Here is a 14,315-nt window from a genome sequence, read left to right on the forward strand (position 1 = left end):
CAAATCGTGCCCTGGCTCTTTCTTCCTGTGTGGCTCACTCAGAACCTCAGTTTCCTCATTGGTAAAATGTACCCAAGACAAGCCACCCTCCCAAGATTGCAGTGACGGTTAGGAAAGATTGGGGGAGGGACTGGCACACAGTGGACTCCTGGTAATCTTGATTTTCATCTTCCCATCGGCAGCTGAGCTTCCTCTTCCCCCTCAACCCTCCGCCCCCACCCCACAAACACACGGACCCCAGGCTGCTTGTGTCTGGGACCAGCAAGCCTCTAACAGGAAAGAAACAAAGAAAGCAGAAGGGAGCACGGCCTGACTGTGAGGGCACACTGTGTGCTGGTGGCTGCCAGGTACCATGGCATCTCCACTCCTTCAGGGGGGCTCGAAGGGAAGCACAGGGACCTTGTTCGCCCGTATAGTGAACCTGCACATCCATTTAAAATGGGATTTATCGGGACTTCCCTGCTGGTCCAGTGGTTAAGACTCTGTGCGTCCATTGCAGGGGGCACAGGTTCAGTTCCTGGTCGGGGAACTAAGATCCTGCATGCTGCACAGCGGCCAAAAAAATGAAAAAATAAATAAATAAAATGGGAATTCTCAGGGGAGAGGGATTCAAGAGGCTGGGGGAAGGGGAGGTGTTTCTTCTTCTTTGCCAAAGTATTTTTTTTAATGCGTGAGGACACATCTTCCCACTTCCAGCCCATATTTTTTAATAGACAAACCTTCCTGTTTTCCATCTTTTCTGGGTAAGACCCCCAAGTTCCTCACCCTGTGACTGCTTAAGTGGGGGGTCCCTGGGCCCCATAGCTATCTGCAACCTCTCCCGTGTCCCCCAGACTGGGATTTGAGGCTTTGCTTAAATTGAGGAGGAGTGCTTCCTGCCCAGGGCTGGAACTGGAGAAACGGGTGCAGACCGGCTGGCCTGCCAATTTCTGCCACAGCCCAAGAGGCCGAGGGAGCCCCTGCTGTGTGCACACGGCAGTGGGAGCACTTCTACCGTGCTGGACACTCAGTGTCTACCCCTTGCCCACTTCAGTCCTGACAGTGGCCTTTTTTTCCACATCTGGACAGTAGGGAAGCAGAGGCTTGAGGAGGGGAGGGGCCTGCAGAGCTGGACCGACTCTAACACCCAAGTGCTGCACCCCTGAGCCAGGCTTGGGCCTCTGGAGGCATGAAATGGTTACATTCAATTCAAAGAGTGAGAGATTTAATTTGATGCGTGCTGATGTGCCAAGGCAGGATACACAGGTCCTGGAGCCAGTGGCCAAGTGTAAGTCCCAGCTGTGCCACCAGGGCAAGTGCCTTCACCTCTCTGGATCTCTGGTTTCCCATCTGTGAAATGGGATTAATACTGAGTGGCTGCGAGGACCACTGAGATGATACTTTCAAAGTGCTAGGTGTCAGAGCACCAGAAGGGGACCACCTGCAGTTCCTGACCCAAAGGGCTCAGACCCGGGGAGAAACGACTTGTAGATGATGTCAGGGCATCAGGGAGGTGGGCGGACAGAGTCCCATTGGCGCCTGGAGAAGGAAGCAATGATTTTGCTTGCAAGAGGTCAGGGGAAGCTCCCAGAGCAGGGTCTTTAAGGATGAGTAGGAGTTTTCCAGGCAGCTAAGGGAGGAAGAGAGCTTTTAGGCAAAGGGAACAGCTTGTACCAATGCCTGGAGATTTAAAAGAGCTGCCTTAGAGAAGCGGTCAGCTGACTTTGGCCAGCATGAAGGGTTTGGCACAGAAGGGAACCAGGGCAGAGGAGGTGGGAGACTGTGGAGCTTGCACTTTGTCCTGGGGGCAGTGGGAGCCATGGAAGGCCTGTGAGCAGCAGGGAGTGGAGGACAGTTCTGAGTGTTAGAATGGGCTCTGGCTGCTGTGCTGACCACAGGCAGGGATACGGGGAGAGACTGGGCTGGAGTCCAGGTGAGAGGTGAGGAGCTGGGGCTCAGTCGATGTTTGTTGAGGCAGGAGAATACCCTGTGCCATCCACTCATTTAAAGGATACCTACTGAGCACCTGTTACGTGTCAGGTACTGTTCTAGACCGTGAGGGTACAACAGGGAACAAGATGGACAAAAATCCCTGCCCTCATGGAGCTGACCTTCTAGGAGGAGTGACAGCCAAGGGACAAGACGAATAAGGGTAATATATTTCCCTTATTTGGTAGTGACACATGCTGTGAAGAAAGATGAGGCAGGGAGAGAGCATGGGGTGTGTGAGTAGTGGGGTACAGTTTCAAATGGGGTGTTGAGGGAAAGCCACACTGAGAAGGTGACATTAGTGCAAAGCCCTGACGGAGGTGGGAGAGGGAGGCAGGTGGCTATCCAGGGGAAGAATGCGGCTGGCAGAGGCTACAGCCAGTGCAAAGGCCCTGGGACGGTGGACGTGTTGGGTGTCCCCAGGCCGGCAAGGCTGGAGCAGGATGGGTGAGGGGCCTCTGGTCTGGCCCCTGTGCTTCTGGAGGAGCCACGGGCAGTCTAGGGATGACAAGCTTTTTTTTTTTCTTTTTTAATTAATTAATTTATTTTTGGCTGCGTTGTGTCCTCGTTGCTGCGCGTGGGCTTTCTGTAGTTGCGGCGAGCGGGGGCTGCTCTTTGTTGCGGTGTGCGGGCTTCTCATTGTCGTGGCTTCTTTTGCTGTGGAGCACGGGCTCTAGGCGTGCAGGCTTCAGTAGTTGTGGCACATGGGCTCAGTAGCTGTGGCGCACGGGCTTAGTTGCTCCGCGGCATGTGAGATCTTCCCGGACCAGGGATCAAACCCGTGTCCCCTGCATTGGCAGACGGATTCTTAACCACTGCACCACCAGGGAAGCCCAGTGATGAGGTTATTCAGGATAGTAATCCCCCCGCCGGCTGAGTGCGGCCTCCTGCGCGGGCCCTCCCAAGCTTTCTCCTTCTGCCCCCACTCTGTGGCGCACCTCTGTGATGAATTATTCACTCCTTCCTTCCCCTCCATAATGAGACTCTCCTCTGTCTGCCTCTCTCCTCCACATCCGGCTCCCGGCATTTCTCACACTGCGGCAGCTGCGCTGGGGTCTCAAATCTGACTCTCGATGTGGAAACGAGCCTCCTCCCACCAGTGCCTAGACAGCAACCACTTCCCCGGCCTCTGCCCTCCTTGATGCTGGGAGCACCAGAATTTCAGATCACCTATGGTGTCTAGAGACCCCGGGGCTTCTCCCTTTATCAAGAAGCCAAGGGTAAACTCTCATCCCTGGAATAATTCCTGGAATCCCAGCAGCCTGGAGTGAACCTCTGGACCTGTTCTTTGTTTCCCAAGCATTTATTAAGCACTTGTTGTTTGCCAGGTGCTGTGCTAAGTACTTCATGTGTACTTTCTCATCCTCACAACAGTCCTGTGAGCTATGAACTAAATCGCCCCATTTTACAGGTGAGGAAACTGAGGCTTAAAGAGGAAGTGACTTTCCAACTTTCCAAGGTCACACAGCCAGGAAGGAAATGGTGGAGTCTGTGCACCGGCCCCACCCCACCCACCCACCCACCCAGGCCGTCTGACTTCCAAGTCCAAACATCTCACTATGGGCATATTTCTCAGTGGTCAGTTATCTGGCCTCCCCACCAGGAGCAGGGGACCCCTCTGTTGCGTTCCCAGCGTGTAGCTACTGGTCTGTCTTCCCCAGACTCCCCCAAGGTTATCCGCCCTCCCTCTGCTCCCCTCGCCCCAGGACAGCCCTGCAGAAACAGTGATGGGGTCCCCCAGGGTTCCCCCTCCAAGCTGAGCAGCCGTGTCATCCACCAGCACCAGTGCTGATCTTGTTAGCCAATGTCCCAGCATTGTGTCCGTTCGTTGGCTTGAATGTTCAGTCCAGCAGGACCATCTGCCTGTCTTAATTGCCCAGATAATTGTGAAGGCTGCTGGTCCTGTCTCCTGCCTGGGGAGATGGGCTGATGGAGCAGAAAGAACATCTGTCAGGCAGGGCTGGCTGGATAACCGCCCTCTCCGTGGTCCTGGAGCAGTTCCCTGCTCCTCCTGGGAATTGCCCCTCAGTCTCCCTTGTGTGCCCCCACCCTGCTGTCCCGTAGCTGGAACCCTGCTCACCCTCCCCGCCATCCGCCCATCGCTCTCCTTAGGCTAACCTTGTCTCTCCAGCCCCTGCATTTCGCCATCTTGGCCGAGGTGACAGCGACTCATAAGCAGATGTGTGGGCAGGTGAGCGGACAAGGGGAGCAGGCATCTACCCAGCAACCTCTTACAGCCACACAACTGGGGCAGCTGGGGTCCCTGCAGCTAACCTTAAGGACAGTCCCTGCCCCTCACTAAGTCTTGGTACCCCATTTGCAAAATAGTCTGTTGAGGAAAGTTTGTTTGAGGTTTGGGTCGTTTGGAGCCCAAGCTGGGGACGGAGGTGAGGGTGTCCCAGGCTGGCAAGGTTGGAGCTGAAGCAGCCCCCAGAGACTACAGGTCCTGCTCCTGCCCCAGCCCACGCGTGTACCCCCTTTTTATACATGAGAAGGTTGAGGCCAGTTTTGTTCAAGGTCACCCAGCCGGTCAGGGGTGAGATAGGACCTGAACCCAGGGTCCCCTCTCAGGCCCCCATGCTGCCATTGCTGGAGGGGGTGGTGCTGGCAACGTGGAATGTTCATCACCTCTTAGGAGTCAGGCTTATCCGGGGATGGAAGGGCAAGGCAGAGGGGGATGTCCGGGGAGTTGAAAGTGGGACTGAGGGATGCCCGAGGGCTTTGGAAACGCAGATGGGACACCAACCAGCTGGAGTATCCCCCAGGAGGTGACAGTGGGCAACCCTGGGGGACTTGCAGGATTTGGCCAGGCAGAGGAGGGATTAGGGCCAGCGCATTCTTGGGTTACTGAGAGTGTGAAGGCTTGGAGGTGGGAATGGGCTCAGGGTGCTGGGAATGGTGGGAGACGAGGCTGCACAGGAGGATGGCCAGTTTTGGACACCGGTTGGCGACCTCCCAAGGATTCTTCCTAAATGGTGCTGAGGGGGCCGTGGAATGTGGGGTACCTCAGGTAGCAGGCGCTGGCCCAGAAATCTCAGTGTCAAGACTTGTCCTCAAATAAGTGGCCTCTGCCAGGGCCCACCCCAGCCCTGCAGCCCCTGCCCCCCACCTCCACCAGTGGGGTCCTTCTGCCTGGATCTCATTGGTATAGTCTCAGCTGGGCTGTACGGGCTCCTTGGATGGGCCTTCGCAAATTCTCTCCCTGCTTGAGCTTCTACCACTAATGAGTCCACAACTGCAGGGTTCTCTTTCAAGTAGTCCACCAGGAGGACAAAAAGTAAGACTATCACACAAAGCCCTTTTGAGAATGTGTGTCTGTTGGGCTGGGATTAAGGCTTTGGAGCCAGACACCCCGGTTCTTGTCTCCTGCCCCTCTGGACTCCAGTTTCCTCGTCTGTAAAAAGAGGTGATTGTGCCAACCTCATGGGCCTGAAGCAAATGCCACTGGAAGTTAAAAACACACTGATGTCCAGTGTGGATTAAAGAGCCTGGCCCCAGACTTGGGGTGGGGGATGGTTTGGATGGCCACCTGCTCTTTCCAGCCACACACCCAGGAGAGGGCCTCAAGGTAGGAGGGGAGCTGATGGGACCCCACTGGAGCCACATCCAGACTCTAAACTGTGGCCTCTCCCTACAGGGCTCAGATGCCATGACCTGGGTCCAGGCATGGCCGCTGGGTCTCTGCAGGCTGGTCCTGGGGCAGCGGCCTGGAGGAGCCACAGGGAGACAGGCTCTAGCTTAGGATAATGGAGTGACTCCCATCCTCATGACTGTTCAGGAATAGGGTGGGCTGCTCAGGAGGTGGTGAGCTCCCTGTTTGTGGAGGTATGCAAGCTCTACCAGACAGCAGAAAGGATTCCTGCATCAGATTGTAGAGGGATGAATTATTGGTTTCTTTCCAGTATAGCAATCCAGAGGTGATGTATAGTCATCATTTATTTCTCATTCATTCATTTGGCAAACACTTATTTAGCGCTTACTGGGTGTGAGGCCCAGCCCTGGGCATAGGGTCAAAATCAATGAGCAAGACAGTTGAGGGTCCCCTCTTTGGTGGAAAAGAACAGTGAGCAAATGCATTGGAGGAAAGGCTGGGAGAGGGTAAAGGGGACCCACCTGGTGTGGTCAGGGCAGGCTTCTTGGTGGAGGTAGCATTTCGGTCAGGCTCTAAGGATGGAGGGGGAAGGGGGTTCCAGGAAGAAGGAGGAGCCCATGTAAAGGACCCAAGGAGGGAGCATCTGAGTCTGACGCTCTGACCCTCAGCCCATCTTAGCTGGGGGGCTTGGCCAAGTCCCTTCCCCTCTCTGGGCCTCAGTTTTCCCTCTGTAAGACAGGAGCAGCAATGCCTACCTCAAAGGGCTCTTGAAAGATTCCATGAGACACTGTACTCAATAAAGTGGTAAAACCTTGTGTAAATACCCTTTTTCTAGGGCATTTACACATAGAGGGTAATGCTTTTTTTAAAAAATTTATTTATTGGGCTTCCCTGGTGGGGCAGTGTTTGAGAGTCCGCCTGCCGATGCAGGGGTCACGGGTTCGTGCCCTGGTCCGGGAAGATCCCACATCCCACGTGCCATGGAGCGGCTGGGCCCGTGAGCCATGGCCGCTGAGCCTGCGCTCTGCAACGGGAGAGGCCACAACAGTGAGAGGCCCGCGTACCGCAAAAAAAAAAAAAAAAAAAAATTATTTATTATTATTATTGTTTTGGCTGCATTGGATCTTCGTTGCTGTGTGCGGGCTTCTTATTGTGGTGGCTTCTCTCGTTGCGGAGCACGGGCTCTAGGCGTGTGGGCTCAGTGGTTGTGGCCTGCAGGCTCCAGGCTCAGTGGCTGTGGAGCATGGGCTTAGTTGCTAAGCAGCATGTGGGATCTTCCCAGATCAGGGATAGAACCCTTTTCCCCTGCATCGGCAGGTGGATTCTTAACCACTGCGCCACCAGGGAAGCCTCAAAGGGTAATGCTTGATCAAGAGGGTGGGTGATGGGAGTCCAGGGACAGTATTGGCCACAGGCTGAACCTGAGTCCAACCTCCTGCACCACTTGGATGCCGAGGGCACAGGATGAGGGGCTGCGCCTGCTGCTCCTAAAGCCTCATCGATCACCAGCCGCGAGGGACGTTGCTGTCCTCAGGCTCCTGTGTGCTCCACTCCTGCCCCGTTCCCGACAGCTCAGTCGTGTGGCTGCCCAGGCCCTCCATGTGTCACCCTGCCAGCATCTTATCGAGGGGGCTCAGGAGAGCCCGCCCCTCCTTAAATGTCATCCATGAGGCGGCCACAGTGCCGGGACGCCCCATTCAGTGCATTCTCTCCCCCGAAGCAGGTCTCCATCTGTCAGGACCCACCCCTTTGCCTGCCCAGCCCACCTGCTCCTGCGGGACCTCCGACCCCAGCCATGCGGGCTGGTGCCTCTCCCTACTATACTTCGCACCTTCCCCCTCTCACCCTTTGTCCAGGCTGCCCCTCTGCCTGGAATTCCCTCCCTGCATCGTCTTGGAGGGTTTGGTTCCTATGTCCATCAAGACTTAGCTTAGATACCGCCTCCTCCGGGCAGCTTTCCCTGATGCCCCTGAGTGGCCTGACTGTTTGGCCCCCTTTGTTTTGTTTGGGTTCGTAGTGAATCCTTGTTGAGTGTAGTCCTTTCCACAAGAGACACTTACATTCTGCATCATGTGTAATGTTCTTGGCACAGAGTTGGTCCTGTGTGGGCAGTAGCTGGGCCTTGAACCTGGGTCTCTTGACCCCCAGACCAGGGTTCTCTCTAGGGCTGGACGTGTGGGGGGGTTGGGGAGGGCACTGCCATGGTGTCCTTGGCACCCTGAGATGAGGACGCGTGACGGGGCTGAGCCCTGACAGCCTGCCCACTTATTTTCCCGTTTTGCTCAGGCACCAAGAGGGCAGGTGGGCAGAGTCTGAGTGGTCCCCGTGGGGAGGAGGGTCAGCCAAGGCCCCCACCCCCACCCAGGGGCTCTCTCAGCACCCAGTTCAGTTATTTTTCTAAGGAACGTAGCTTGTCCTCATTCCTCCCTCCCTCTAAACCTAGCTTGTCCTCATTCCTCCCTCCCTCTAAACCCTTCCATGGCTCTCCAGTATCCTCAGGAGAGAGCTTCGACTTCTTAACATGCCATTCAAGGCAATTATTTATTTTTTATTTTGAATCCCAGGCTCTGGGGGGTGAGTTGAATTCCTCAGTGTGTGGCACACCTGGTCCTGAGCCAGCTGGCACCTGCTCTGGCTGTTTTATCTTACTTTGTCTCCTTCATGCCCTACCCCCACTCCCAGTTACCTCCCTCGAAACCTTCACTCTGTGAAACAGATCTTTACACATGTATGTGCCCTTATAGCACATGTAGTGCTTTATGTATGTTTTTAGTTTACATAAGTGATAGTACAGGGAAATATCATTCTCTTTCCTGCCCTCTCCCTGCCTCCTCTCTTCCCTGCTCTGTCCTCCCTCCCTTCTCCCCACCCCTTCACCTTCCTCCTCCCCCCTTCCTTTCTCCCTTTAACTCACACTGTGTCTCTAAACCTATTCACACAGCTGTGTTTCTCAGCTGGGTTGTCCTCCACACCTCCATGGGGTGTGGCCATCGCATTACCTGTCCCCTCCCGCAGGATGGAGATGCAGGTCATCTTCACCAATGACATTCCTATTCCCGCTTAGGGATCCGTGGGGGGGGGGGTCACCCAAGGATAACTACCAGGAGGGAGGGCGCTGGCTCTCTCATGCCTGCCTCAGTTTTCTGCCCCCCAGCAGTGCCTCTGCCTCTCCATCTCCGCGATGCTCACCAGCTCCTGGTCTCGCCTGCATTTCTCATGTTTGCCACCCTGAAGAGTCAAGTGGGAGAAGCATCATTTCCCCTTCACTTCTCTGCTTACCAGTGAGTGGAGCGGCTCTGCATGAATTTGGGGCCGTTTCCTTCACGCCTGGTGCCTTGCCTGTTCATCATCATCCCCGTTTTCCCTTTTCTTCTTGTTTTGCATCGCGATGCATCCTGACTCCATGCTTTTGACCTCTAACCCTGGCAGGTCCCCAAACTCGCACTGCTGGCCCTCGTCATCAGAAGGGAAACAGGCTCAGAGCAGGAAGGGACAGGCCTGAGGCACAGAGAAAATTGGCTTCCAGGTCTCCTGCCCCTGAAGTGCCTTGCGCTTCCCCCTGCCCCTGGTCCCCCCCATGCCGTCTGGACCCTTGCAGCCCATCCCTTCTGCTGCCATTTGGAAACAAGTCAGATCACACAGGACCCAGTTTAAAACCCTGCAGTGTCTCCCCTGGTGCTGCATCTGGAGCAGAATCCCGACTTCTCTCCTCCTCCTGCCTGCTCCCCAGACAGCCCACGCTCGCCTGGAGACTTCTCCCTGCAGCCGCCCTAGGCTCCTTCCCATCCTGTCTCAGCCTAGAGGCACCTCCTCTGAGAGGCTCCCCGACCCCCCACCTCATGTTGTCCTGGCCCCCCTCGCCCTCCTCACCATCTCGATGACTTACCTGTATTTGCAGGGTTTTCTCCTTTGATCTCTGTCCCTCTGCTAGACCAGCAGCCTGAGAGGTAGGCTCTACATCTGCTTTGCCCGCTTGGAAACCTCGCGCCCAGCTGAGTTTCTGGCAGGTAGTGGGTGCTTTTGTGTGACTGAGTGACCAGAGAGGTAGGGCCAGGCCGTGTTCACACTGACCACCTCCACGGGCCCTGCACTCTACAGTTTTTCAGGCGTTTTGTTTATTCACAGAGTTTCTCAACAAAACCCTGTGAACACAGACATCTTCATCATTAAGAGGAGGGAGCTGAGGCTCAGAGAGGCCCCCTGCACGGTTATGGCCCCGTGTTTCTCCTCCAGGAGGGAAGCCATTGCAAGTGTCAAGCGTGGAGGCCAAGAGGGAGCCCCAAGGAGCTGCCCCATCTGTGGCCAGGCCTGGGCCTGTGGCCCCTTGGCCCTCCCTAGTCAGAGGATTTAGAGAGACTCCCCAAGAGCAGCAGCTTGGGGACCCCGCCGCCCAACAGTCCCTCTCTTTCTTCCTGTATCTGTGAGTGTGCATTTCTCAGGGGGCTGTGGATGGGGTGCTTGTGTAGGTGGCGTCAGCAGGGCCTGGGCTTAAATCCCTGCTCATGCCTCACACTGTGTGACTAAGAGCAAGTGGCTTCACCTCTCTGGGCCCCTGTTTCCTCGTCTCTGAGGTGGGGATGCAATGAGAAGATACGTGTAAAATGCTGAGAACACGGCCTGATACAGAGGTTCTGTGCAAAGAACCAGCTGTGGGTCCTCTCACCTCCCCCCCGAGCCTTGCCCTTCCCTGGTCTCACATACAGCCTGTTGTTCTTTGCTCTTGCAGCCCCCTGCTACCCCATAGCCCTGCCTGCCCCTGTGCCCTCCAGGGCCAGAGGAAAGCCGCGGTGAAGGGTGCTGGGAACTGGCAGGTGTGGGCCTGGGGGCCTAGCCTGGGTGCAGCCCACTGGTGTGGCATTACCCCTGAAGTCAGGTGACGGCCCATGGGGCTGGGGCTATGGGGCAGCTTGGCGGAGTGGGGCGCCACAGCCAGACAGCACCCCCTAAGGCGGGGTCACCTCGTGGCCCTCACCTGTGGCTGGTGGCATCACAGACTGGGTTTCAGTGTCCCCGTCTGTAAAATGGGGGCAACAGTGCCCACCTTATGGGAACGTCTTACAACCAGGAGAGGGGAGGGATTGTCCTGGCCTGGCCCTCGGGGTGGTGTGAGGCGGGAGGGAGGGAGAAAGGGACGAAGGGAGAAGCAGCAGAACAACAACAAAGGGTTTATATCTTGTTATTGAATCGCCATCTCTGCGTCCTTCCCACCCAGACTTCATTTCCGGCTGTCACTCAGGGTCCCTGGCAGTCTGCTGTGCTTATGACTAACCAGCCCTGGGGCCTGAGAGGAAGGAAAGAGGCCAGGGTCCAGGCCCCTCTCTGCTCTGGGGGGCCTCAGACACCGTCCTCTCTGAGTCTCGGTTTTCCCATCTGTGCAGCATGGGGGTGGTTCCCACTTGTGGGGGTCACTACCCCTGGGTGGCCGGGGGCCAGGGATGCCGGTGTCCTGCAGTGTGAGGACAGCCCGCTCAGCAGTGGTGCCAGTGGCTCCCCATTAGGAGACTCTGAGAAGGCCCTGCAGGCCTGGCCGCACGTGGGGAAGAGGGCAAGAGTGTGTGCTGGGCAGACCTTCCGAGGTCTGTTCGCCCTCACTCCTCACGGGTTGGGAAGCAGAGGCTCAGGCAGAAAGAAGTGAGTTGCCCGGAATGACAAGGTTCTTGGGTGGCAGGGCTGGGGTTTGAACCTGGGTGCATCTGGCCAGTGCGCTCGTCTACCTTGAAGTTCTGCCTTTCTGGCCTGGATCCATGCAAGGCATTGGTGTGAGACTCTTGGCAGGAAAGTGGATGGATAAATGCTTCCTGACCCAATATGTAGACTCCCTAACCCTAGAAGGTGGTGCTTTTGTTATTCCCATTGTGCAGCTAAGGAAGCTGAGGCCCAGAGAGGTTTGGACACATGCCCCAGGTCATACAGCAATCCGTCTTTCAGTTGTCTCATAAAACCTGAGGACGTGGTGTCGGGGCCTCTCCTGACCATGGAGGGGCTGCCTATCAGCTCAGTGGCCCTGCCACCTTCCCCAGGCGGCCCAGCCCCCATCACTGTCATCCACAGTGTTGGAAATGTAGAACACTCGCACTCTGTGACCAGGAGCTGCTGGTAGGCCGGGCCCCTAGCAAACCTGGCTTCTAGCCACAGTGCAGGCCCAGCAGTCTGTCTCCCTTCCCCTCTGCTTCCCCAGGGTTTGGCCGCATTGGGAGAGAGGGGTCGTGTTTGGAGCAGGGCCCAGCAGCAGCTTCACCCACTCTCGGCTCCCAGAAGGGACTCTTGCTGCTCATCCCAGGCCCTCCTCCCTTCTCTCTCAGAGACGCTCTGTGTCTGAGGTCCTTGCAGAGCCTCTCACACCCTTGCTCTGCAACCATCTGTGCTTCCCGTTGCCTGCAGGATAGAAGCCAAACCCATAACACAGCATTTCTTAAACTTCGTATGCATCCTCTGGGGAGCTGGTGAAAATGCAGCTTCTGGTTCAGCAGGTCCGGGTGGGGCCTGGGAGCCGGAATTGCTGAGGAGCCCCTGGCAGTGCCGGTGATGCTGCTGCTGCTGCTGGTTGTCAGACCACACCTGGAGGAGCGAGTGTGGCCAGGCCGCCTGTGGCCTGGCTCCAGCTGCACCTCCTGCCTGGTCTCTTCCTCACTTGTCACTTGGGACTGTGTTCATGGCACCTTCCTTCCCATCCTTCAAAGTCAGGCTCAAAAACACCTCCTCGGTGGACCCCTGACAGAGCTGATTGCCCCTCATCTGCACTCCCAGACCCCTTTATCTTGAGAGGCACATAGCAGCGCCTTTAAGAACAGACCTCTTAGGTGTGAACCTGGCTCCACACTTACATCTGGGTGACCTTGGGCAAGTCAGTTAACCTTTCTGTGCCAAATATTTATTTAAACCCTACCTTGTTCCAGAATGGAGCAACAGTTGCTTCCAAACCCACCTTTGGATAAAATGAATGAAGTGAAAATGTGCTTGGCGGGCTGACAGGAACAGAGGACAGAGGGAAGATGCTGATCCTTGCCTGTCTCCTGGTGTCTGAGTCCCCACTGCCTGGCACAGCAGGTGCGCAGAGAAATGCTGCGTGGAAGCTCTCCCATAATCCATGGCATGACCTTTCCAGGAGCTTCTCGTCCACAAAAGTAAATTCCAAAGGAGCAGCGAGAGAGACAGAACCACGGCAAGGTTTTGGATCTTCCGTCTTAATCGCTCATTTAAATGCGTCTGTACAGAGAGCAAATATTTTCTACGAGAGGGGGTGGACGGAACTCCAAAGGTCTGTGCACCACACAGCCCTCCTCCCTGAAGGGGCTGTAAATGGGGGGAAAGAGGGCGAGGGTCTGTTGAGAGCCGTGTCCCTTTCTGCCTGGTGTGGAGCTGGGACTGCTCCAGGGTGGCTCTCAGTGCCCTGGGGATTGTCAGGGTCTTCATCAACAGCCTTGTGACCGTTGCAGGGCACCGTGGACCACACTGAGAGTCTACATTCCCTTCCTGCCTGGTCCGATTCTCCCAGCAAACGCCTCCCAGTTCAGGTCCCCCCAGTCTGACCCAGTGCTCACCATCCCTCCCATGGCTGGGACCTTTGCATCTCTCTTTGACCTTTGGCCTCACTACTGGCCCAAGGGTCCCTGCCCCTGAGACATACCTAAAGTCATCCAAAGAGGACAGCACCCTTGGGAGGGGGGCAAGGAATATGACCTGTGGATACAGGCATACAAGTGACCCCACCCCATACTCAGAGCCTGGATTGTTCTGAATGTGCCGTTAGTGGGGCTGGCAGGAGCCAGCATGGGCAGCCCAGGAACTGTGGGCTGGACTCTGCGGCGGGCATCCCCGCTGAGGAAGAAACTCAGATGCAGTCCCTGGTCCTTAACCACGGGGCTGCACCCTCCCATTTGCTGCAGGACAGAGGTGATTTTGAGCCCCCTTGTTCCCATGCATCTGAGAGCTTCCATGGGAGCCGGGACCTTATCTGTCTCGTTCTCTGCTGCGTTCAGCTGGATGCAATAAGTCGTTAGTTGTACAGGCTGTTGACACCCCGAGTCACTATCGCCCATCCTTCTCCCCAGCACCTCTGCGGTGTCTGGCTCTCAGGTGGTAGCAACACGCACTGGTGGGTGGAGAGCAGGAGCAGCTAGAGAGCTGGAGGAGGGGCCCTGGGTGTCCGTCAGGGTCATCCTGAGCTGGTGCGGAGGAAGCTAGGAGTGTGCCGGGCTGAGGCCCAGCCGGGGCTGGAGTTGTGACCAGCTGCCCCTGCCCATCAACCCGGATGCACAGCTCGCTCTGTCTTCCCACAGAGCTGGGGGATGCTCTGGATAACAGGCTGCTGGGCTGGTCTTCCCCAAGTCCCACCTTACAGGAAAGGAAACCGAGGCCTGGGAGAGGTAGCTGGAACTTCAGTGGAAGGGCCCAGGGGACTGCGAGTGCAAGGATTTCTAAACTGAGACACACCCTGGCGTCGTTCCACGGCTGCGTTTTATCCGGCTTATGTCCTGGGAATCTGCTACTTAAAAAAAAGAAAAAAAAAAGTTTGGAAGGCCCTGTTCCTCTTTTCCAGGTAGAAAAACTGAGTCTGGGCTGGGAGGCAATCGTTTACCAAAGACCCAGGGCGAGTCAGGGGCAGAGCTGGCCTCAGGGGTCTGTCTGCCTGGGGACCCTGGGGGAGGCCTGCCATCTTCAAAGACCCCTGCCCAGACTCAGGCTGGAGGGGGGGGTGTTGAACCCCATCCAAGGATCAGCCGTGACAAGGGCCGTGTCCCCTTTAAGCAGAGAG

General features: G+C 56.3%; 1 protein-coding gene across 2 annotated transcripts in view; it reads left to right on the forward strand.

The window, feature by feature from the left end:
• GRIP2 (glutamate receptor interacting protein 2) overlaps positions 1–14,315 on the forward strand; it is a gene marked incomplete at its 5' end in the record, with an annotated part of 131,377 nt that overhangs the window by 41,638 nt on the left and 75,424 nt on the right. The window lies entirely within an intron of this gene.

This window comes from Grampus griseus (assembly GCF_964374135.1).
Source record: "Grampus griseus genome assembly, chromosome: 10".
Taxonomy (NCBI): domain Eukaryota; kingdom Metazoa; phylum Chordata; class Mammalia; order Artiodactyla; family Delphinidae; genus Grampus; species Grampus griseus.